Here is a 25,308-nt window from a genome sequence, read left to right on the forward strand (position 1 = left end):
GTGGTAAGCAGACATAACTACATAGGAAGATCAATCGTCCTTTGTCAGAGAAAGGAGAGACATAACTTGTGAGGTACGTCGATCGATGGGGGGGAATAGTTAAAGTCGACCTAGGTACATGTTGGGAGATCGATCGGTATACATGCATGTGTGTGTTAGAAGCAAATGAGGCACGAGGAGAAGGATAGAGAGAGAGGGATGCATCTAGGAGGTGGTGCGAGAGTCATACTATATCGAGGGGGGAGAAGTGTGCGAGTACGAGATCGATGAAAAGAGTGGTGGGAGTGAGGCATGGACGGTGATAAGAGAAGAGGGGAAGCTTGTGTTTTGTGCTAGGCACACCTGGCTAGAGAGGCATATCGATCGATGTGTGCCGTAAAGAAGGAGCTGGGGGCCTACACACACAGTGGGTGAACGACCTAAAGTGAAAATACGAATTTGCGCGATGGAGCTAGAGAATGCTGAGGGACGGTTAGAGGGATGCGGGCGTCTGCATGCACGAGAGAAAGTTAGCGCTAGCTAGCTACAATGATAAGAGGATTGTGTGGGTGTAAAAGACGAATAGAAATCATACTTCATTACAAAAAGCGAATTCGGATATTTGAAGAATTTATCATAGTGTTTTAAACCGACGCATGTGTGAATATACATAACGGTGATACACATGGTGTGGTTATGAACATCTTATACTACATATAATATATTTTATCTCTACTCTAATAAAAAAACAGAGTTGTTGATGATGGTGCCATCCTGCAATATAGGCCGTCCAATTTATATCTGACGGATAGGAAGGAAACTATGGCAATTTTGGAAAAAGATACCCACACCCCTCTCCATATTTGCAAATTAGGCCTCCCCTTGATCATGTTGATGTCCTGTGGAACGCATGGGCATCTTGCTAGTACTACGTATAACATATAGAACATTGATCATAATTTGGGCTAATGTGTGGCTTTCGCAGCTCAGGTCTAAATACTTGTCATAATGTAGGGGGCGGGGCACTATACTATGTGTGATAAACACGGTGTACACGTATGGAACATGGTTTAGATTATGAATATATAGTTAGTACATCAAATGTACTATTATTTGGAATCATCATCAAGTGTATTCAAAAAATAGAGTTCGAGTTCATGTAGTACACATAGTTCATATCTATCTCTATAGTAATCATGTGGTGTGTTATTAAGGTAATACACGAATGATGGTTGAAGTTGGCAACAATCATGATTGTAGATTTGTTATTGAAATAGAGAAACGAATTCAAATTCAGTTCAAATTGCAGCGGTAGTATAGACATTTGGAATGCACTAAAATGTTGGTATGAGTAGGTTACATGCATTATACAGCAAGCGAAAAAATTTAATTGGACATAACATGGATTCATACTACTGAATAGCATTTAATTTCACTAAATTGTTGGTATGAGTAGCTTTAAATAGCATTTTTATAGTAAAACGGGGCAAGACTGTCTCTTTGTGTGGTGTGAATAGTTTTATTTTTTTCGTTCTCTTTTTGGTTGAGAGAAGTGTGAGTTGATTTGGTACGTACAAGTACAATATTATACGTTACGCTAGTCCCCAAAATTCAACCCGCGCCTTGTGATATCCCGAAAATTCAGATATCGTGCTCCCAAAACTGGCGCCTTCACAAACCGCGCCTTGCTATCCCGAAATTACAACGCGCGCGGAAACTCGTTCTAGCTGCCAAATCCCGAAACGTGAAATCCCCCTTCTAACCCTGAGCCGAAAGGGCTGCTAGTTCAAATCGGTGCGGGGTACTTTTATAACACACCCTACATTTTGGACAAGCGCGTCCCTAAGTCATGGTTCACCCCCTCCCATCGCCTCCTTTTTGCCATTCGAAATCCCAGGCCGCCATAACCTCCCCGCTCCAGCCGCGAAACCCCACCCTACTCCGTCCGCCACCTCACCGCTACCCAGCCGAAGCCTATTCCTCGACGACGTCGTCCATCGCAACAGCTCGACGTCCCTCGTCCACCTCCCTGGATGAGGATCCGTCGTCCATCTCATCGCCCCGCCGGTTCAGCCGCCCCGTCCTCCACCTCCAAGGAGCTACTCCGACGATCGCCTCGTCTATCGTGGCTGCTCCATCCCCACAGCGCCGCCTTAACCTGCTCCACCGGAACCGCAGCATCCTCACCGACTCCTCGGACGAAGCCGAGGCCTACTCGGCACCACCAAAGAGGTTGTACACTCATCGCATCGCACCTTCTCCTTAGCTCAACCTCCCGGCGCCGGGGGTGCTCCATCCCGCACCCCCATGGAGCGGCTGCCTTGAAGCCGGCGCCGCGGGCGACATCTCCACGGCGGCTCTCCCCCAATGCGAGGCCCCTTCGGCGGCGGCATCCATACCAGCCGGATCTGCTGCTGCTCCGGCTCTTGCTCGCTCGCTCGCGCTGCTGCTGCTGCTCCAGCTCTCGCTCGATCGCTCGCTCACCCAGCTGCTGCTGCTCCGGCTCTCGCTCGCTCGCGCTGCTGCTCTCCCCCTCGCTCGTGCTGCCGCTCTACTACGATTTTGCTACACTTCAGTCGACTGAATAGCCTTTTGGGTCAGTCGATTTTCAGGGGGGGCTCGCCGGAGTTAAGGAAGAACCACCCGCAGTGGGGACGGGGGCTCGCCGGAGAGGTACCCCACTATCTATCTTAGGGTTCAGGGTGGGGGCGGGGGGCCTATAGGGCTGGCCGGGGCAGCTGCGGACCGGCGGTGGGGAGTTGTTTCGGGGCGGCGAGGCGGCGCTGGGGCCGGCGGTTCGGCCCGCGGTGGCTGGCGGCTCAGGAGGGTGCAGGTTGAAGATGAACTGCAGGCCCTCCCTAAACTACATGTCAAGTGCCTCTCTGCTACCATTGCGTTCAGTTTCGACGGTAACATTCAGATTCCACAGTAAATTTCAGTTTCGACAGTTAAGTTCAGAGTCAACAGTTTTTACCTCATCTGTTGTAGTTAGGTGGTTTTTGGTGATGTAAATTTTACATCTATTTTACATCATTATTGGAGATTGATGATGTCTGTCTTGTGCTGCTTTAGCCTTGACGTCTTACGGCTCACCGGGGCTGTTTCAGCCTTGACGTCTTATGGCACATATCGAGGAAGCAATGAATAGTATCTCTGTCTAATATCTGGTTCACCTAGGGTATGCCTATGTTGTTCATCTTGGGTAGGAAACAAATAGTAAAGCAATCATCATCTGTATTTTTATTAAATTAAAGCAATCATCAACCTGCTATCATTAGTTTTGGATCCATCCACTAGTTGTTACCATCACTCTAAATTTTTGCATGCTCTCCTTACATAATCTCACCATATTTTTTTCGTATGCATGTCAGATATTGTACACAGTCATGCTGAACATGTAGAGAAAAAGAGAAGAGTTTTGCGCGGCAATACAATGTCATGCAGGCATCGCGCCATGGTGGGTTCAATGGAAAACCCTCCCCACCCCTCTCCAGATTGTAATCCAGAGGAAGATATCTGTTCTGAGGCGGATTCAGACGCCGCTGACCACTCCTATTTACCCCCAAGGTGTTTGCTCTACCTTGGCATGATGATGTTAGTCATATCATGCATATGTTGCCTTGCAGTGCCTACTTTTGAAATCATATATGTCATCTGCTTAGTTTAGACATGTTCTGTAATGCCACCTGTTTAGTTTTTATATCATATATGGGAATTGTGTAGTCTCATGTCTTTTAGCCAACCATAATATACGTGAAATGTGCGATGCCATCCTGTTTAACCAGGCATCATATATTTCAATGATATCTTTCCCATCCTTTTCTTCATTACATTTCCATTTGCCGACAATGTTTGTACATTAAACTACTCTTCCTGTGAATCGGCCATTTGGGTGGGAGATTGAAAAATCTGGAGTGAAAACAAGGCCTTCTGAGCAGACAGTGCTACTTGTCGAAGGAGATCTCTTGTTGGGTCCCGATAGCTCCTCAGAGATGGATTCAGAGACAGATGACCAGTCCTATTCCCCCACCGAGGTGTATGCTCTAACTTGGCACGGTTATACTGCTCATATCATGCATATGGTGTCTTGCATTGCATAGATTAGACATCATATATACAATATTCAACACCATGTTCTTAGTTCAGACATCATATCTAATGCCCTTTGTTTAGCATATAAATCACATATGTGAATTAAATGATGCGATCCTGATTACTTAGATAACATGTTGGTGAATTATGTCATGCGATCCTGTTTAGTTATTCATCATATCTTTGAATTATGTTATGATATGCTATCCAGTTTAGATACACATCATATATGTGAAATTATGTCATGCTATCCGTTTTAGTTAAACAATATACATGTCAACTATTTCATGCCCTCTTTTTTCCACACTATCTATTACATCTGTCTCTCATACAATGTCGGTACATTCAACTATGTTTCTTGTTTATCAGCCATTTGAATTGGAGCGGGTGATGCCAGCATCTAGCGGACTAAAAACACAGTCTTCAAATAAAATAGTGCTACCTCTTGGTGGAGATAGCACCCCGGTTGTACATGCACAAGAACCAGCCCTACCACACATAACCCAAACTCTCGCAGATTGTACCCCTACTGCGATGGACAGAGAACCAGCTTCACCCAATCTAACCCCAACACCAGCAGATAGTAACCCAGTTCCTGTTGACACAGCACCATCTCCACCACAGAGCTCCCAAACAAGAGCAGTTAGTAAGGCAGCTCCAGTGCCCAAAGGGCCAGCACTGCCACGGCGAACCCCAACTCCACCAGTTAGTACGCCTATTCCTGTGGAGGAAGCACAACCAGCTAGTCGTAGTTTAGCATCTATCGCATTTGATGTTGTTAAATCGTATGTGCGTATCTTCCCATCTTGGAAATGTTATACTGAAGATGAAGGAAAATGCCAGTTGCAGGTGTTTGTCCAGGAGTTATGTGTAAGTAATGTTATCCATGGCAATTACTTTGCTTTGTCCCATACATCCTACCTCCATGATGGTTATAATACAGCAAATTTTCCCATTTTTTTCTCTATAGAGAAGGACCTATTTGGAAACTGAGAATGAGGTAACCTGTGCTAATACCTCTGCTATCTTCAAGAATGCTTGGTGGCAGTATCGGAATTACCTGAAGAAAACATACTTCACCGACAAAGAAACTCATCAAATTCCCTTACGTTCTCCTGAGATACATTTACTGGACGATAACTGGGAACGCCTTGTTCTGTATTGGTCCCGATCCAAGAATGTGGTAAGGTCTATGAGCTCATTTTCTATTTTAAGTACTATATTGTTGCGTCTTACTGTACTTTGTTCATGTAGAACAAGTGCCTAAACCCGAAGAACAACTGTTCTAATTTAAGATTCCATTGCTATCATAGTTCAAAAAAGCGCTAGGCGTTAATTGTGCGTTTTGCCACCGCCTTGCGCTTTACTGACCAAAACGCATGCTTATGCGCAGTTATGCACAGATTAAGCATAGTTATGCGCAATGCGTTTTGCCAACGCCTAGAGCCTAGGAGCACTTATGCGCTTGCTTAGGCGCGCCTTTTTTAACTATGGTTGCTACCGTGCATACTGCTTTGCTCCTGTATCACTGTATTTACTCATACAAACTTATTTTTAAATTGAAGGATCCAATCGAAACTGCAATGGCACTGTAGGTATGTTCACGCATGTTTCTTTAACAGGCTTGCTCTTATCAATAGCTCTGTTGATTTCAATTTCAATTGTGTATATAGTTGACTTGTCATATCATGCACATTACTAGCATCACAACAGAGCCAATAGTGTTGTTGTACATGTAGACCCGTGGTACCCATCTGAAATCTTGTTGTGCCGTGTAGTTTCCCACGATTTGTATTCCTTCACTGCTGCTTTGTCTTGAACTGATATGATTTGATCCGTGTCTCTATTTTCATTTGGCAAGAAAATGCAGTGACCATAGGACATAGATATATGTTTGTTTGATGCTTTTATTATGTACTAGTACTTGGCAATAGAAGACTTGGTAGTTTAATCCTGTCCACCTTACTAATGAACTGGTTCACCGAAATGAGTTTCATATACTAGTACATGCTAAACTGTTACGTGTCTGCTTGTTTCTTCTTTTAGAATGCTGACAGAATATTGGGGAAGAGTGCCTTATTAAGCAATGGTAAAGGAAGTAATGCAGATAAGGTTCAGGATAGTGACACATCCTTGTTGGTCTCCAACAAAGCTGATAAAACAGCTAAGGAAGACTATCTCGAAGACAGTGAGACAACCCCAAAGTCCTGTCTTGGTTTAGTGTTGGAGTTACTGGCCACTACCGCTTGCACAAGCTATTCAAACTCACTGTCTGAATCAGTTTGGTTTCTTGAGTCTCAACTACAAGCTGAAAGACATCGATCAGCTGTGGTGCGAGAAGAAGCGGAAGGACTGCGGAAGTCCCTGGAGCATTTAGATTCATACTTTCTGGTGCAACAGCAAGCGTTGGAGGATTTTAGCGCCAAACAGGACAAAGCTAATAAGCTTGCTAAGCTTATTGCCAGCATGGTGGATACCACGTTTCTTGAGCTCTTATGAAGTTGTTTCAGTTATGCTCTTGTTTTGCTGCCGTGTTTATTTGCACTGGTGGCCAATTTTGACGGCCAGTGTATGTAATATGCTACTTTGTTCTTTATATTTGCACTGGTGGTGAACTTTGATGCCCAGTGGATGTAATATGTGTAATAGCGGTAATAGGCTAGCGTTAATTGCTTGCTTATTTATTTCCTTATTGTCTTGTTTAGTTGTTTGCTTGTAGTCACTGCAGTTATTTTTCTGTGTTTTTCTAGTGGCCACAATAACCTATTTTTGGAAACTAGGCCAAAATAATCATGGCAACACACGGACTGTTGTAACCATGGGCCTCCTGCAGGCCGTATGATCCATGGGCCTTCTACGGGCCGTAGGATCCATTGGCCTTCTATTTGGGCCGTAGGATCCATGGGCCTTCTACGGGCCGTACGATCCATGGGCCTTTTACGGGCCGTACGATCCATGGGCCTTCTACGGGGCGTATCATCATTCCGCCAATCATGGGCCGTACTATTCGTGGACAATAACGGGCCGTTTATTGGTCGTATTTAATAACTCTATGAAACCAGCCCAACGGGTTCTTTCCGACATGAAAACGGCCCAACGTATTAACGGGCCGCAAACGGGCCGACTGTAACCACGGGCTGAATTTGGCCACAAGCAGAAAATGACAGTAACGGGCCGTAAGTAACCGAATGCTAGAAACGAGCCCAAAATTAAATGGGCCCTGAGAAGGCCGAAAGATATCATGGGCTGGAAACGGCCCAACGGAATAATGGGCCGTTAATGGGTATAAAGTGATATACTGTTCATTACGGGCCAGTTTTACCACGGGCCGTTAAGGGGCCGAGGGTTACTAAGGGCCTCATATGGGCCGAAAGACGTCATGGGCCATACATGGGCCGGAAGTTAAAACGGGCTGGAATTATATTGGACGGCCCAGATGACGCTACTGGGCCTAACTCGGATAGGCCGTAAACGGGCCCTGGGATAGCGGGCTGTAAATGGGCTATATGCAAATAGGCCGTTAACAGGCTTGCCGTGGGCCGGCCCGCCAACTTTTGACCAAGTCAAACGGGCCGGCCTTTTCACAGGAATGGGCCTCTGTTGGGCCATGCCACGTGTCGGCGTATCATAGGCGCTTTGGGTCCAATGGGTGGATGACATCTGTCCCAACGGTGAGCCGACACATGTTTCCTCCAGCCAATGATGATTTTACACGTGGAAAATCCGCATTGGTCGGGGCTGTTAACGGGTTATTGGATCCAAAACCGGACCCGATAGCTTAATGGCGTTCCGTTATGGTGGATGCCACGTGTCGGTCACCCTTGACAAAAGCACTTTGTGACGTGCGATTTATCGTCATGGAAGTGGACACTTCCGTGATGATAATTTTGGTAATGTCATTGAACACTTCTACGACAGCACAAGTATGACTATCTTGATTCTGTCATAAATTTGTCATGGATGTACATGCATGACAGAAAACGCGACCTACTGTGACAAACACGTATCATCACGGAAGTGTATTTTTTGTAGTGCCATGAGTACCTTAGTAAATCTGTACCCTCTGACCTGAGGTGCCACCACCAGAGCCAATTGGCCCGGGTTATCAACCCGGGGCGGGTGATCCTCATGGCTCCAGAGAATAGGGTGTTCAGACCATCGCAAGTAACGGGGAATCGCCGGCTCAACTGCATTCACTGCCCTTTTATGGAGCTTTTGATCCCACTTACATAAACTCGTGGTGAAAACGTGGTACTGCCCACTATTCAATTGGTTCGGGATACTCTGATAACCAGACTGCTGCTGCTGATTCCCTTGACCAGACTGCTGATTAAAACCACCTTGATTGCCTTGGCCCAAGAAGCCAGAATTTGAACCGCCACCACCAAAACTAGGACCATGAGAGCGGATCCTCAGCCGGCATTCGGTCCATGATTGTTCTGGAAAAAAATGGAATTTCTATACTCCTTCATAATGAAGCAATCCTTCCAGAGGTGAGTGGCCGGCTTTTCGTGCGTACCATGCTTTGGGCAGGGCTGATTCATCATCGCCTCAAGATTGAATTTTGACCCTCCAAACCGAGGGGCGGCTTTCCCTTGCAACGCTGATTATTACTCTGTGTATTGGTGTTAGCCACAAAGTCTAAATTACCATCCGCCTTGCTCTTACCATTGCCACCTTGACTTGCCGGGTTATGCTGCTGCCCTTTCGTGTTGCTGCTCTTCTTTCCCTTACCCAACTTTTCATCATCAGACTCGGGGTCCTTAGTACTATCAAAGTCGGCATACTTGAATAGAGCCGCCATTAACTCCCCCATGTCGTTGCACTGGCGTTAAACCGCCCCAGTTTCTGCTTTAGGGGCATGAAACGCAATTTTTCTCCAACATCAGGACTGCTGAACCGGCATTGATACTATCCGATGAGTGTATGATGGTTGAGACCCGGCGCACCCAATGGGTTGTTGACTCACCCTCACCTTGGACACAAGAGTCCAAATCCACGATTGACATAGGCTGCTTGCACGTGTCTTTAAAACTCTGGATAAAATGGGCTTTTAACTCGGCCCATGATCTAATGGAGTTAACAGGCAGCCCTTTGAACCAAGTACGAGCTGTCCCATCCAACATCATGGTGAAATACTTGGCGCATGCAGCATCGCTAACATCCAGCATCTCCATTTCCATCTCATAACTCTTAATCCAAGCTTCAGGGGGTTGACCTGCAATGTAATTAGGTACCTTACGAGAACCCTTAAAATCCTTAGGTAAATGCTCGTTACACAGAGCCGGCACTAAACACGGCACACCCAAAGTTCTAGAGGTCACACCTGCTTCCACCAAAGCCGACGGATAAACCGGGGATTGTAGTTGAGCCGCCTGCTCAGCCTCCTGACGCACCCTGCCCTGATCCACCAAAGCCTGGGCATTATTACCTCCGCGCGCCGAGTCATGCCCACGAGGCTGGTTACGGTGTTGCTCACTGCTTGAAACGGCGGGCGACTCAATATGCCTGCTATAACTCCGACTCGGTCGAGGGGTTGAGTGACTCCACTCGTGGCTGTAAGAATAAGCCGCCTGTTGAGCCACAACTGTCTGAAGAAGCTCTCCGGCCCTCCGTGTCTCTACCGCTGTTAGAGACTCGCCTTCAACTGGTAGAGCCGCCAATCGCCTCGCCGCAGCAATCATATTATACAAAGGGTTAGAATAGAGACCCAACGGTGTCAGAACATGCTGAGGCGGAGTATTATTCAAGCGGGGCGGATCTATCGCATGCGGCGGAACCGACGCTCCAGTCATAGGCGCCTCAACTGCCCGGTTCACCACCGGCGGGTCACTGGTCCCTGCTCTAGGCGTATTGAAGAGGTTCCTTGCGTCGTAAACCGGGGGTAAACGACTCTGGTGCCTTCTCTTCATGATCTCGTTCGAAACGTTCTGATCCAACGTGAGCCGGAAAGATTATGCCTGGATCCGTTGTGCCTGGGCATCCAAAGCAGCTCGCTCTGTGGCCATCCTAGCGTTCTCAGCCGCCAGCTCTTCGTTGGCTTGAGCTATCTCCTCTCGTAGCTTCGCCACATCTATCTTGTGTTGTTCCTGGTTGTCCGGGGTTACCTCCACCCCATCAGAGTCGCCAAAGCCTCCAATAACTCTGTCAAAGCTTGAGCCCGCGGGCGGGCAGTGCCACTAGCCCCAGCCGTCGCTGCAACAGTTGAACTAGAGGTCATAGCCGCTGCAGTTGTTGAACCGAGCGCCGACTATGTACCGGCCATGAAGATCGCAACCATGTTCGGTGGCTCATAGGGGTCCGAAATACTGTCGCCATCGGAACAGCCCCCAAGACGACCGTCTTGCAATTGATATTTTGAGTCGGTCTCGCCGGTGGACGACTCACCATCAGAATAGATGGCCGTCTCACCACCAGACACAGATCCTTCTCCAACTTCCGCCCCATGGATGAAACCAACAAAGGTGGGTTGAACTCGAGCGGGTTGAACTCGAGCGGGTCATGCACGCTGAGCCGTCTCGATGATGTCGGTGCAGGTGTCCGGCTCAGGGCACAGTTCACCGATCTTGCCGATGAAGACATGGATTCCACCGAAGGGGACCCGGTACCCGTACTCAATTGAGCCGGCCTCGGGGCCCCAGCCTGCATCGTCGATGTAGAGCTTGCCGCGACGACTCTTGGTCATCCGGCCCACAGCGTATCCCTTGATCCCTTCGAAGCTACCCTTTAAGAACTCGAAACCACCGTGCGCTAGCTCCACGGTGGGCGCCAACTATCGTGGAATTATCATGGCAGATGTCCTACCGAAAGGACTTAGTCGTGGAGCCATCGCAACTAGGTTAGCTTAAAGGGGTTAATCGGGAAAAAGGACACAGAGGGTTTATACTGGTTCGGCCCCTTGCGGTGCAGGTAACAAGGCCTACTCCAGTTTGGGATTGTATTGCTTGGGTTTCAATTACCAGGGAGCGAATACGCTTGACCTAGTTCTCGATCTCTTCTTTCTTTCCCTAAACTGCTGTCGGGTCGTCCCTTTATATACACAGGTTGACGAACGGCGGCTCACCGAGTCCTGGCCGGCTCATACACAACATGTCCAGCTCGGTGACTAACTACGCTTGCCTTACAAAACAAGTCATACACATATGGCGGTTCATCCTCTTGGGCCTCAAGTCGCCACTGAGTCTTGGGCCATCAACGGGCTTGTATGATCCGCCATCTTCGTTGGTATGCCGCCAGTGGTATGAACCGGCCCCCCGTGGGCGGTACATACCTAGTAGTTATATCCCCAACAGGCGGGACTGCGTGCTCCCTCCTCCCGTGGTTAGATGTGCTGCCGCCAGGCCATCCCTCTACCCACCCGCACCTCCTGTCCGGCGACGTCAGCCTCACCCCGCAGCCGACCAGTCAGCCCTTATACTCCCCTCAGCGTGGGCATCTACTGCTGTGGCTTCGCCTGGTCCGGGTCGTTCCCTTCATGGGCCTCATCGTCGTCCACTGCGTTGGTGCTCTCGGCGCGGCGTGGTCAACATGGTCAACAAACAACAGCCATCGAAAGAGGGATGCAAGTGGAGAGGCTGACAGTAGGGACCCACACAAGCAAGAGCCTCCTTATTACGGAAGGAAGTGCCTCCTTGTTATGCAAAAAAACTGTTCCTGCCGATGACAGGTGGGACCCGACAGATTTGGTGGTTGACTTGTGGGCCTACTAATCTGACGAGTACGCAGGGCTTTGTCAACTTAATCAACAAATGATTCTAGCAGCTGGACCATTGGATGTTAATCCAACAGCCGCGCTGCTTCTTCAACCTCTAATCTTGTTCCCGTCTCTCGTGGGCGGCAGTGCTGTCGCGCACCCGAACTAGTCAAGTTTCCCACTCCTCTCCATACGTGACTCCACTGCCATGTCTTCCTCATCTCTGGGTAGTTCCAGTCTTGGGCCTCGCGGTCGTCCACTGGCCTTGGTGCGCTCGACACGGTGTGGTCAACGTGGTCAACAAACGAGTGTCATCGGAAGATGATTGTACGTGGAGAGACTGACAGTGGGGATGCATCACGCCCATGGACGCATGCATGCAACTGCATCCTTTTTACCAGGAAAAATAATGTTTTCTCCACCTCACAGCTGGGATCCACTAGCTACATCTTTGCACGCAAGGAAGTGCGTCCTTATTACGGGCAAAAAATAATAATTCCTCCCCCTGACAGCTGGGACCCATCAGTTATATCTTCGCACGCAAGGGAGTGCCTCCTTATCCTCCTTGACAGTTAGGACCCACCTGGTTGAACCATACGTAGGGTTGTCTCTCTGGTAGTGAACGTGTATGTACATACTGGTCGATCGGTCTCTCTGTAAGGATGAACCGTGGCCGAGCAAGGAGCGGCCCGTGTGACGTAGCAGTTGAGGTAGTCCTGTATAAATCATGTACACATATGTACATCCACGCTGCAAGAAAGTAAATACGGCTACATATGTACATACGGGCAGGGTCCCGAACGCGTACAGCGACGGTGTCCTGTTCATCGGCAGCCAACCGGCTGGGTCGACACGGAGAAACAACGTTGTGTTCATCGGGAGGCAACAGACTGGGTCAGAATGTGTCGTGTTCATCGGTAGCCAACCGTCTTGGACGGAACAGCCGAAATGGGGTCTGGCATACCACAGAACGGAGTAAATGGCCTTCTGTTTGACCGGATATGGTCGAAACAGGATCCTGTTCATCGGGGGGGGGGGGGGGGGGGGGTTCTGGCGTACCAAAAAACGGAGGAAACGGACTTGTGTTCGAGCTCCTATAGTCGAAACGGGGTGCTGTTGATCGGGAGGTGTGTGGCGTACCGCAAAACGGAGGAAACGAACTTGTGTTGGAGCGCCTACGGTCGAAACGGGGTCCTATTCATCGAGAGGGGTGGGGCGTACCGCAAAACGGACTCGGGCTACAGTTCATCCACCATCTACTGCCTTGCTCCAACCTCAACGGGGTACTGTTCATCCACCATCGACTTCCTCCAGCCTCCACCTGCTACTGTTCATCCATAGGGTTATGTTCATCCAGCCTCCACCGGCTACTGTTCAACCAGCCCTCCACAGGGTCCTATTCATCCACCCCCAACCAGCTCGGCTACGGCAGCCTCCTCTCGGGGTCTTGTTCATCCAGCGGCAACAACCTACGTACTACCCCGGGGTCCTGTTCATCCAACCCCCACCGGGAACTGTCCATCCAACCCCAACCACGTACGTCTTGACTCGTTCAACCAACAGTTCATAAATAGGCAGCAGATTCGATTTGCTTCTGTAAGAAGCAGTAGTAGCGATCGATCGCTCGGGTTCGGTTAGCAGTAGTAGCGAAGGAATCGCTCGGGTTCAGTTAATAGCCAAGGGATCGATCGCTCGGGTTCAGTAAGCGAACGCCTCGCTCGGGTTCAGTTAGAGACCAACGCCTGGCACCCAAGCTCATACGTGTACGAGAGAAATACGCAATCCCTCCGTGCATTGCTCAGCCCCGACCACCCACCATAACCGGTAACTCCCTGATATTTTCCTCACCCTCGCTTCTATCATGATTTTTTCCGTCATGGACGGCCCAAAGAATGTCATGGAGGTGCATCTCTGGGCCGCCCAGGACGAAAAGTCCATTTTCTGTCATGATTTTTTGTCATAGAAGTAGGAGCCCACCACAATTATGATGATACCGGGTTTTGTCATAATTATCGTCATAGAAGTGTCTTAAGCATGACAGAATTTTTTTTCGTTCGGGCCAAAATGTCACGGATGTGTCTTTTTTTGTAGTGCAAGAAGTTTCAAGTGATGGTGACCGAATCAAAGTCGAGGGGCATGATGTACGATGACCCACTACATACATGCGAAGAAGTTTTGGCTGATGGAGGTTGGCTTGAAGTCGATGTACGTCTTCGTATCATGGTGACCACATCTCACAAGAGTAGATAGCAGCAAGCAGGGTGCCTTGAAAAGCTCAGGCCTCGCTTCGATGATCGGCACGTGAATGTCCCTTGAGCATGCAGCCAGCCGCACGGCACTCAACATATCCATACACGAACAACAGAGGTCCAGGATGTCACTGGGGAAATTGCACTAGTTGCGACTCATAGGGATGCTGGCGGCTTGGGTTCGGCCATGGTGGAGTTTGGAAGGTGGGGTTTCTGGGCCTTGATTTACGGCTAGAAGGCTATCGGTGCCGGGGGACGGGAGAGATGGAATAGTGGTATAGGCGGAGGCGAGCGAGACGAGGGTACGCAGAGACACTATGAGATGATGAAGAGTGACCTCAGGGTCTCCCGCGAGATGGAGATGGAGTGGTGCCAGGGGAGAGGTAGACGAGGCGATGCATGCTATACAACGGTAGTGACAGTCACTGCACAGGGTGAGGCTGACTTTGGTAACCCCGAACTTGCCGCTTGGACTAGTGTCACCTCGGGCGAGGGTCTTGTGACTTCACTGTGAGGACCGGATGAATAATATTTTAACCAACAAGTGTACTACAGTTGTACTACTACTACTAGTAATGTACAAAGTAGTACCGTGTAGTGGAAAGAGGTCATGCTAGCATGTCTCTGGGTTCACTTCATCCTCTAGATAGCATCCATATTGTAAGTAGAACCGAATTCTCATGCATTCGGAAGCGCGTAGAAGGCCTTTTTATTTTTTGAGGATAACCGCATATTCCTTCACCAGAAAAGGTTTTGTCTCACACGCATGCGCCAATATCCATTCAAACTTGCTATGACACATTTTTACGTGCAAAGAGATGGATATGTTTGTATATGTGTTCATCTACCCAAGTGGGTTTTGTGTAGGTCGCACGTGTCAGGACGGGTGCAAAAATAAAAAGGAATCATAAATGTTTCACCACGTTGACTCGAAAGAGTGACCTCAACTAGCTAGTGGCACATGTAGCGAAAAAAGGATGGGCACGTACACAGACATGTACCACTCCTACCTTTGAATAATAATAAGTACGCTACCCACATAGGCTTTTCGTTTTGCAGGTTGGTCTACCTAGCCGTCTAATCAATTGCCTGCAAGCCACTTCTCCCATTTACTTCTCCATCAGGAACCGATTTTCCTTGGCATCTTCACCTCTCCTTGATTTGCATTCAAACCCCATTGGACTCACACTGTTTTAACCTCTTCAGATAGTCCTAGACTAACTCCAAAGCCTCTAATCATCTTCTTCCAGTAAGACTAGCCACCTAATCGTAGTACTCCAAACCATAGCCCTCCGGTCCAGCGGTTCCAAATGGCGAAAGAGATCCCTATGCAACTTTTTAGCATCAAACATGTCCTCAGCGAAGGCTCGTTGAGTATAGCTGCCACCATCACCGACACCCAAAGGTTGTTCGGGAGTGGATCAACAATGTATCCAACTCCCTCAAAAAGGTGGGGATTAAGGTCATTGGTGTCAACGCAGAGTACACGAAGTGTGCCACTGGGAGGATCCAACACGCCGCCGTCCTTCAGCTGTGCCTTGAAGATGAAGTTTTGGTGTATCACGTCATGCACATGCCCTCCATACCAGGTGAGCTCCAAGATTTCATGTCTGGGGAGGAGATATTCTTCTGTGGTGAAGCCATCGAAGGGGACAAACAAAAGCTGGCGTCGTATAGCCTTGATTTGAAAAACATCGCTGACCTACAAACCAAAATTCCTGTACAAGATTGTGATAAACCAACACCATCCCTATTCAACGTAACAAATTCTGTGCTTGGAACGAATCTTGAGAAGGGTGACGAAACGCTGGGATTAAGGTCGTCTCGATGGGATAATTATCCATTAACCTACGAGCGTATAAAATATGATGCTCTCGATCCCCATGTGAGTTTTGAGATACCAGCAAGGTCGAAAGAGCTTGTAGCGAAGCCGTCTCCCATAGAAAATGAGAAGAAGAAGAAGAAGTTGTAGCAGCAGCAGGGCATTATAGATGGATGTACTATTTCCTCTCCTATTTGTAGACAAATATTTCCTCTCTGTATATATTGATAGATGAACCATTTCGGTGGTGTGCATGTCTTTGGAACAAGTGTAGTAGCGTAGGTCCACTTGAATATAATGAACTATTTATCCACCTAGTTTTCTCTACTACTCCTTGCAGTGATCGGTATGCAATGCATGTGTCAGTAGACATGACAACTTGTCCATGGTAGCTGAACAACGTCGACCATCACGTTTCTACCACTGCCACACGCGATTCCCATGACGCTTCTTCAACCCATGACACCATGTACCCTGACATGCGCCTCACTCCTCTCGACCCCATAGCCCATCTGCCTTTATGTGCATGACATGTGGGCCAACTAAACTATGGCGACCGTCAAGTTGCTACCACAGCCAGATGCAATTCCCACGATGCCGCTCGAACCCATGACACCACATCCCCCGACTTGCACCTCATCCATCTCGGCCACATCGCCCCTCTACATTTGTGAGCATGACATTTGGGCCAGCCACCTGTTGGGTCGACATGTCATGGACTCAAAGGCAGGTGTAGTAAGGCGCTGAAGCTCAGTCCCGGGGGCCTCAAGAGGGAAAAGTAACTCTTGTACCCAGGCTTGTGGTGCTACACTGCACAAACTCGTGCCAAACTCGAGATTTGTTTCTGACTACTACCAATGTGCCGGCCCAAGCGTTGCAATGGATGCAAAGTAGTAGAATAATACTTGTTCACAAACTTGAAATGAAACACTCTAGTTTTGATATACATATATCAGTAAAAATAAATTATGTTTAACTCAAAATATATTACCTAAGCTGTTTTGATGAGGTGAGGGACGGGTGTGGCTGGTTTCAAGATAATAAAAGGTTTTGAAAAATTGGAGCAGATTTTTTTCTAACATTTTGTAGCATGGCACGACATCTGGTGCACCTAAGCATCTGCAAAAAATTGGAGTGCACTCTAAAGATCTTTACATGTTCCCATATATTGGAGTGCACTCTAAACACATTATGTATTTACTATTCTCTAGCCTTTCCTAGCCCTGCAACCATGCCACATAAATCGATAAATTGCAATATACTTGCGTTACTCTCCAGCATGCAATGCTGCCACATCATCTATTCATGCCTGTTAGTCATAGGTTATTTTTTGCATTAGTGTTGATCCTTCACATTTTGTAGAGGTATGATTAATCCAAATATTAATGTTCCATACAAATAAACTCCAAAGGTACGCCGGAGCCGAGGCAGAGGACATATGACGGGGGCGGTGGAGGCGTCTTTGTAGGAGGAGGAGAGCTCGAATGATAATCTTGCATGTCCTTCGCCACCTGCATATCGGCACTGGACTCCTCGAGCACCCACCGGAGCTCGCGCTCCTCCAGGCCACGGCGGAGTCATGGAATATTCCTAAACTGCGATGGGCACCAAGCAGTACTCCTCGTTAGTGGGGGCACAGTGCTCGCGTCCCGACTCATGGGGTACTGTGTGGAGCACGCGCTCATCCACCTCGTGAGCCACGAGGATGGCATGCTCGCAGCCGTGCTCTTGGAGCACATGCTCGTGCTCCTGAGTGGTGAGGATGCAATGTTCATGGGCGTGCTGCCAGAGCACACGCTCGTCCACGTCGAGAGTGGTGAGGATGCGATGTTCGCGGGTGTGCTGCCGGAGCACGGCCTCGTCCACGTTGAGTGTGTCGAGGATGCGATGCTCGCGGGCATGCTTTTGGAGAACACGCTCATTCACCTTGTGAGCGGCGAGGACGCGATGCACCTCCTCGAGACCAACCAGGGCATGCTGCTGGAGCACGCGCTCCCCCTCATGGCTGACGAGGGCGAGCCGCTATATCACACTATCCTCTGTGTGTCCAGTTAGCGCGCGCTCCTCGCAGCTGTCGAAGGCGTGCTCCACCTCAAAGATGTCGGAGACTTCGTCCTCTTCGCAGACCATGGCATCGTCCATTTCGGCAACGACTGCGTGCTCCGTTAGGTGTTGTGTCCATATGGGAGCTTTGAGCTACAGTATGAATTGGGGTGGGGGTTGACCTTTTCATGGTTTCACACGATCTAAGGAGAAAAATAGAAGCTCAAGTATGTTGGAACCTGTCGGGGGTTGGCTGGTAGGAGCAGTCCAACAAACATCACATGTGCACCGTATTTTGAGATGGGTTTAATGTAATTTGTGTGAATTCGGCCAGTGTGGATGTACGAGTAGTACATCCATATCATTGACATTCATGCGCATAAAAAAATGTGTGTGAAAGATTTCACCCTATTTTGATATTCTGTTTGGGAGTGGACTTGTTTTTTGTAACTGGAGCTCATTTTTTCAGTAGAGAATCAAGGGAAGTGTGGTCCTTTGTTTAATTTCAATTTAGACTATCCATGTATTATTGCGATAGATAGATATAGAGAGAATATTTCCGTGACAGAGAGGGGGGGGCAGCGATACATAACAAGAGAGGGGCATATGCATGTTTGAAAGGCTGTGTGTCGCGGAGAGAGGAGTGTACGAGCGTGTGCGAGCGTGTGTTAGAGAGATGGTGCATGTAATGTCAGCTATATACATGTATATACATAGAGGGGATCGACAAGGTTACAGGGTCGGGGATATCGGGTGAGCGATAATGTGTGTGCGATGAAGGGACACACACAACGTCTGTTTGCCTTCGAGAGATCTAGATAGACCGTGAAAGCTTAGCTGGCTAGGGCGTGCAAGGTTACATGTGGTAGAGAGAGAGAGAGAGAGAGAGAGATGAATGATTGTGTGTCACAAGGAGACCTAACTACATAGATGGGGGTATCATGAAGAAGATAATTGCGGCGTGCCTTGTTTATGGGATGGGAGAGAGATCAAGAGACACACATCATGTGGACAGGTGTGTGTGTTTCGAGTGAGAGAGGGAGGCGTAGACCTAGATAATGAGATGGGTGTCCATGTGTATGTTATAGGGAAGGAATTTTCTAGCTGCTAGTCATGTGATGGCAACCCAATCTTTGGATGAGAATGGGGATAAGTATCTATTTAGTGGATTTTGACATTGACGATCCAACTATATTGTACCCGGTGATACAAATCAACAATCGCTAACTAAACCAATCTCGGTGGTCAATCATCTTGTCACATGCACAAAATCAAAATAACCAAGATCGAGTTCCTCTAAGCAATTGAATAACCGACAAGAACTGAGACAATGCAATATAAATTGGAAATATAAATTAAATAAGGATAATGGTGGGGTTACTAATATATAGGATCTAAACAAGGCGGTAGTCCTACACATCCAACAGATGCAAATAGTTAGGAGAAGATTATATCGACCAGAGGGGGGGTGAATGGGAGATTCAAAAAATCTTGCAAATCTTTTGAACTGATTCCAATCACAACATCAGAAATAAGGTTCGGTAGAAAAGAACTCAACCGGACATGCTATAGAGGAACAAAACTTTCGATGTAGAAAGCAATTACGACTCGAGCATAGGATATCACAGGTTTGACAACAACAATGATAATGCAATATGCAAACAGATGTAATATAATGACAGTGAACGAGAAATGAACTGCGATAGATGATTATGAGAAAGAACTATGATGAGGTAAGTGATCACAACACATGATGTGAATGAGACTAAGACAACATAATAGAGTGATGAGAGAAATATGACATGATCTGGAATATGACTGAAAGAAATGACGGGGACGAATGATATGCAATAGACAATGAATGATCAGACAAACTGTCGTCCATGAAAGTAAACAGCATAAGATAACGCAGTAAGGTAGAATGAACCAGTGGTGCTCGATGGCGACAAGTAGATTTTGTAGACCAGTTCACCCTTCTGCCAAAGGACTACGTCTGGTTGGAGGGGTTGCGACTTAACATAGATGATAAACTCTCTTCGCCCTATTCTCCTTCAACTCGGAGCTGATCAAACTCCAGTTGATTTCACTCGTGGTAGATACTTGTTGACGATCTCCAAACCTTCAACCGACCTTCGTGAACCACAATCACTCTTGGTTATTGAAGATCTTGCTCGGTAAAGACAACAACTCTTCAACACTCAAGCTGACACCTATCAGTCTAGAGAGTGCGCAGCTCTCAAGAGTTATAGGTACAAGAACTCTAAGACGGAACTACTATGATGCTCAACCACAGTCTAAGTTTGGGCTCTAGATTTTTCTCTCAGTGGATCTTAAACTCAAATCAATCGGAGAGGGGATTCTCAATCAATCTTCTCAAAAATCTTAAGCGGAGAAGCCACCGGACAATGCCGGTGCGGGGTGGCTATTTGTAGCCGCAGCCTTCCCTAGAGGGAAATGACCAAATTGGACATGTGGAGCAGCCAATGGCCGAATGACACGAGTCCAACGGTCAGAAATGGAGCACAACGTAACAGTCCTTGTAGAGTAAGTAATGCTAACTTCTCAATCCAAAGGATATCTCCTGCAGCACGAAGAACAACGTCTACTGCTGCCAGGTAATCATTCAAAGCATAAAGAGATTTGTCTTGCATCTTTCATAGGTTTTGGGCTAAGCATCACAGCGGATCTAAGCTTTGAGAACCTATACCCCTCTTAATAGTACGAAGGTCCTATGACTCAAATGAATGAAAGAAGAACAACGAAATGAATATTACATCTTCACTTTGTCTTCAACTTCCACCTGCAGTCAATTCCTTCGGACATCAAATCTGAACTAAATGCTTCACTTCAGCAATAAAGTCTCGAGGGGTTATCTCCTTCACATCAATCTTCTCGTCTACATGTGTTCAATAGAGGTAGCTCGTTCTCCTCTGCAACGTAGATATACTTCGGTGAAGTTCCTCAAACTTGGCCCGAGACAACATTCTCTTTGATTCTGCATGGACTATTTCTCTCTATGTTTTCTAGCAAACAAATCAGTCCATGCCTGTTTCTATCTACAATCTCCAAAACACAGGAGGGAAGATATTGCACCAAGAACCTCCCTCTTTTTGGACGATTGTTGACAAAACAGAACACATCGAAAGATAGATAAACGAATGAAATGGAATGCAAAGGATAATGAAAGACAAGAGATAATTACGAAGATAAAATACACTCCCCCTGAAGATATGCATCATTTGAATGTGTAGATATAGATTGCAAGGCATCGCAGTGAATCTTCGTTTGAGTGTCATTATCCTCTGATCCCTTTCATGGTCTCTTTCAATGCACTCGACAGTGTGTGAGGTAATTCCTGTCACACAATCTTTGAAATCAATTAGGTGGAAATAGTGAATACTTTGAAATGATTTGTGATGATGGATATGTCACGAAGGTTTTCTCAGAACACAGTTTGAATCCACACGAGATATAAGTTCCCTGCAAGTTAGATACTCGAGGAGAATCAGACCAAGGGAATCACAAGTATATATACTACTCGGAGTAGACATACTATCAATTTGGTTTTCCTGCAAAAGGACGGTATGATGTAGTTATATTTGAAAAACAGCTATAATAAATTGATAGAAAGAATTTGCTTTCGAAACAAGAGATGTTTTCCTACAAAGTTAGATAACGAAAGATAATCATAGATGAATATCCGAACAAGAGGCATATATAGTTCAAAAGAGAAAATCGAATTGTCTCTGCTAGAGAGGCATGAAATACAATTCTCCTAGAATTGCTTTTACTTTCGCTGCACGAAAGATAAATTCATGATAGTTGTTGCAAGGGAGTAAGCTTTTGATAGCACCCGCAAACAGATAGTTGGAAACAAATAGTAATGCAGGAGGGGTTACTAACAGTACAAGACGACTGAGTATTTCAACACCACAGGCAGTGCGTTATGTTTCAGAAGCAAATTGTTCGATGAAAACCAGAAAGTTTGACTGGAGAAAAGCAAATTGCGAATGGAAACACCCTGCAAACAACCCTCTTATCTATCACTCGATGTACTTCTCCCCCGTTTTGTCAACAAGTGTCAAACAGGATAGAGAAAGCATACGAGGAACTACTCATTCGAAGAATCCTCAGAATCAGAATTCGCACTACTTGAGGCAGAGCGAGGGATCGTCAAGGCCGAAGCAGGCGTTGCAACGTGGGTTTGGGGAACACCTTCGGAAGTGGCATTGCAAGGCACATCAGGCTTGTAGATAAGTGTTCCAGCAGTGTCTTCAAGATCATCATCTGGTTCGACGAACAACAGGTCAATGGATGCAGAACCCCAAGGAAGCGCTGGGGTTTGCCTTCGGATGCGGGGAACTACAAATAACTCCAGATAGTCATAATATGTAACATCCATGATGCGGCTATATCTCTCACGTGTCGAGGCACGACTAGAGGCATAACCGCATTGTGGTTTTGTCGCAAGAAGGGTCATCTTCACACAATCCCATGTAATGAACAAGAATGGGATAAAGAGTGTTGGCTTACAATCGCCACTTCACACAAAACATTAATTAAACATACATCATTCAGAGTACACACATAGACCGACTACGGTCAAATACAAATGAAAAGGAAGATAACCCCAAATGCTATATCCCCGATCGTCCCAACTGGGCTCCACTACTGATCAACAGGAAACGAAACAAAGCAACGATCAAGAAATTCATCGAGCTCCCGCTTGATCTGGGTTGTGTCACCTGCATTGGTATCATCGGCACCTGAAACTGTTTGGAACTATCTATGAGTCATGAGGACTCAGCAATCTCACACCTGCGAGATCAAGACTATTTAAGCTTATGGGTAGGAGAAGGTAGTGAGGTGGAGCTGCAGCAAGCACTAAGCATATATGGTGGCTAACATACGCAAATAAGAGCGAGAAGAGAAGCAACGCAACAGTCGTGAAGCTATAACTGATCAAGAAGTGATCCTGAAACTACTTACGTTCATGCATAACACCAAAACCATGTTCACTTCCCGGACTCCGCCGAAAAGAGACCATCACGGCTACACACGCGGTTGATGCATTTTAATTAAGTCAAGTGTCAAGTTCTCTACAACCGGACATTAACAAATTCCCATCTACCACATAACCGTGGGCACGACTCTCGAAAGTTTATACCCTGCAGGGATGTCCCAACTTAGCCCATCACAAGCTCTCATGGTCAACGAAGGATATTCCTTCTCCCGGGAAGACCCCATCAGGCTCGGAATCCCTGTTACAAGACGTTTCGACAATGGTAAAACAAGACCAGCAAGACCACCCGACTGTGCCGACAAATCCCGATAGGAGCTGCACATATCTCATTCTCAGGGCACACCGGATGAGACATCCTACGAGTAAAACCAAGCCTCAAGTTTCCCTGAGGTGGCCCCACAGTCTACTCGGTTCGGACCAACACTCGGAGGAGCACTGGCCCGGGGGGGTTAAATAAAGATGACCCTCGGGCTCGCGAAAACCCAAGAGAAAAGGCTTAGGTAGGCAAATGTAAAACCAAGGTTGGGCCTAGCTGGAGGAGTTTTATCCAAAGCGAACTGTCAAGGGGTCCCCATAAATCCCCAACCGCGTAAGGAACTGTAACGCCCACGATGCGGCTATATCTCCCACGTGTCGAGGCACGACTTAGAGGCATAACCGCATTGTGGTATTGTCGCAAGAAGGGTCATCTTCACACAATCCCATGTAATGAACAAAAATGGGATAAAGAGTTGGCTTACAATCGCCACTTCACACAATACATAAATATAATCCATACATCATCCAAAATACACACATAGACCGACTACGGTCAAGATCCAAATGAAAATAAGATAACCCCAAATGCTAGATCCCCGATCGTCCCAACTGGGCTCCACTACTGATCATCAGGGAAAGACACATAGTAACGACCACGTTCCTCATCGAACTCCCACTTGAGATCGATCCCATCATCTGCACTGGCATCGTCGGCACCTGCAACTGTTTTGGTAGAATCTGTGAGTCACGAGGACTCAGCAATCTCACACCCGCGAGATCAAAACTATTTAAGCTTGTAGGAAAGGATGGTGTAATGAGGTGGAGCTGCAGCAGGCAATAAGCAAATATGGTGGCTAACATATGCAAAAGAGAGCGAGAAGAGAAGCAACGGAACAGTCGTCATCTAGTAATGACCAAGAAGTGATCCTGAACCCCTACTTACGTCATGCATAACTCAAACCGTGTTCACTTCCCGGACCCCGCCGAGAAGAGACCATCACGGCTACACACACAGTTGATGTATTTTAATTGGATCAAGTGACAAGTTCTCTACAACCGGACATTAACAAATTCCCATCTGCCTCATAACCGCGGGCACGGCTTTCGAAAGATAATACCCTGCAGGGGTGTCCCAACTTAGCCCATCATAAGCTCTCACGGTCAACGAAGGATAAACCTTCTCCCGGAAAGACCCGATCAGTCTCGGAATCCCGGTTTACAAGACATTTCAACAATGGTAAAACAAGACCAGCAAAGTCGCCCGAATGTGCCGACAAATCCCGATAGGAGCTGCACATATCTCGTTCTCAGGGCCCACCGGATGAGCAGTCCGTACAACTAAAACCAATCCTCGAGTTTCCCAAGGTGGCGCTGCAAAGGGCTCTAGTTTGGACCAGCACTCAGAGGAACACTGGCCCGGGGGTTTAAAATAAAGATGACCCTCAGGCTCTAGAAAACCCGGGGGGAAAAGGCTTAGGTGGCAAATGGTAAAACTAAGGTTGGGCCTTGCTGCAGGAGTTTTATTCAAGGCGAACTGTCAAGGGGGTCCCATAAATCACCCGACCGCGTAAGGAACGCAAACTCAAGGAACATAATACCGGTATGACAGAAACTAGGGCGGCAAGAGTGGAACAAAACACCAGGCATAAGGCCGAGCCTTCCACCCTTTACCAAATATATAGATGCATTAATTAAATAAGAGATATTGTGATATCCCAACATATCCATGTTCCGACATGGAACAAACTTCAACTTCACCTGCAACTAGCAACGTTATAAGAAGGGCTGAGCAAAAGCGGTAACTTAGCCAAACAACGGTTTGCTAGGAAAGGATGGTTAGAGGCTGACATGGCAATATGGTAGGCATGATATAGCAAGTGGTAGGTAGCGCGGCATGGCAATAGAACGAACAACTAGCAAAGCAAAGATAGAAGTGATTTCAAGGGGTGGTCACCTTGCCTGCAAGGTTCTCAGAGTTGTCGAAAGCTTGATCCTCGTAAGCATACTCAACAGGTTCCTCGTTCACGAAATCGTCTCCCGGCTCTACCCAAGACAAGAACACAAGCAATGGAACCACAATCAAACACGAGAAATGCACAAGCAACATGATGCAAAACATGTATGATATGCGAGATATGATATGCGATGC

Source organism: Aegilops tauschii, chromosome 6, assembly GCF_002575655.3.
Source record: "Aegilops tauschii subsp. strangulata cultivar AL8/78 chromosome 6, Aet v6.0, whole genome shotgun sequence".
NCBI classification, from domain to species: domain Eukaryota; kingdom Viridiplantae; phylum Streptophyta; class Magnoliopsida; order Poales; family Poaceae; genus Aegilops; species Aegilops tauschii.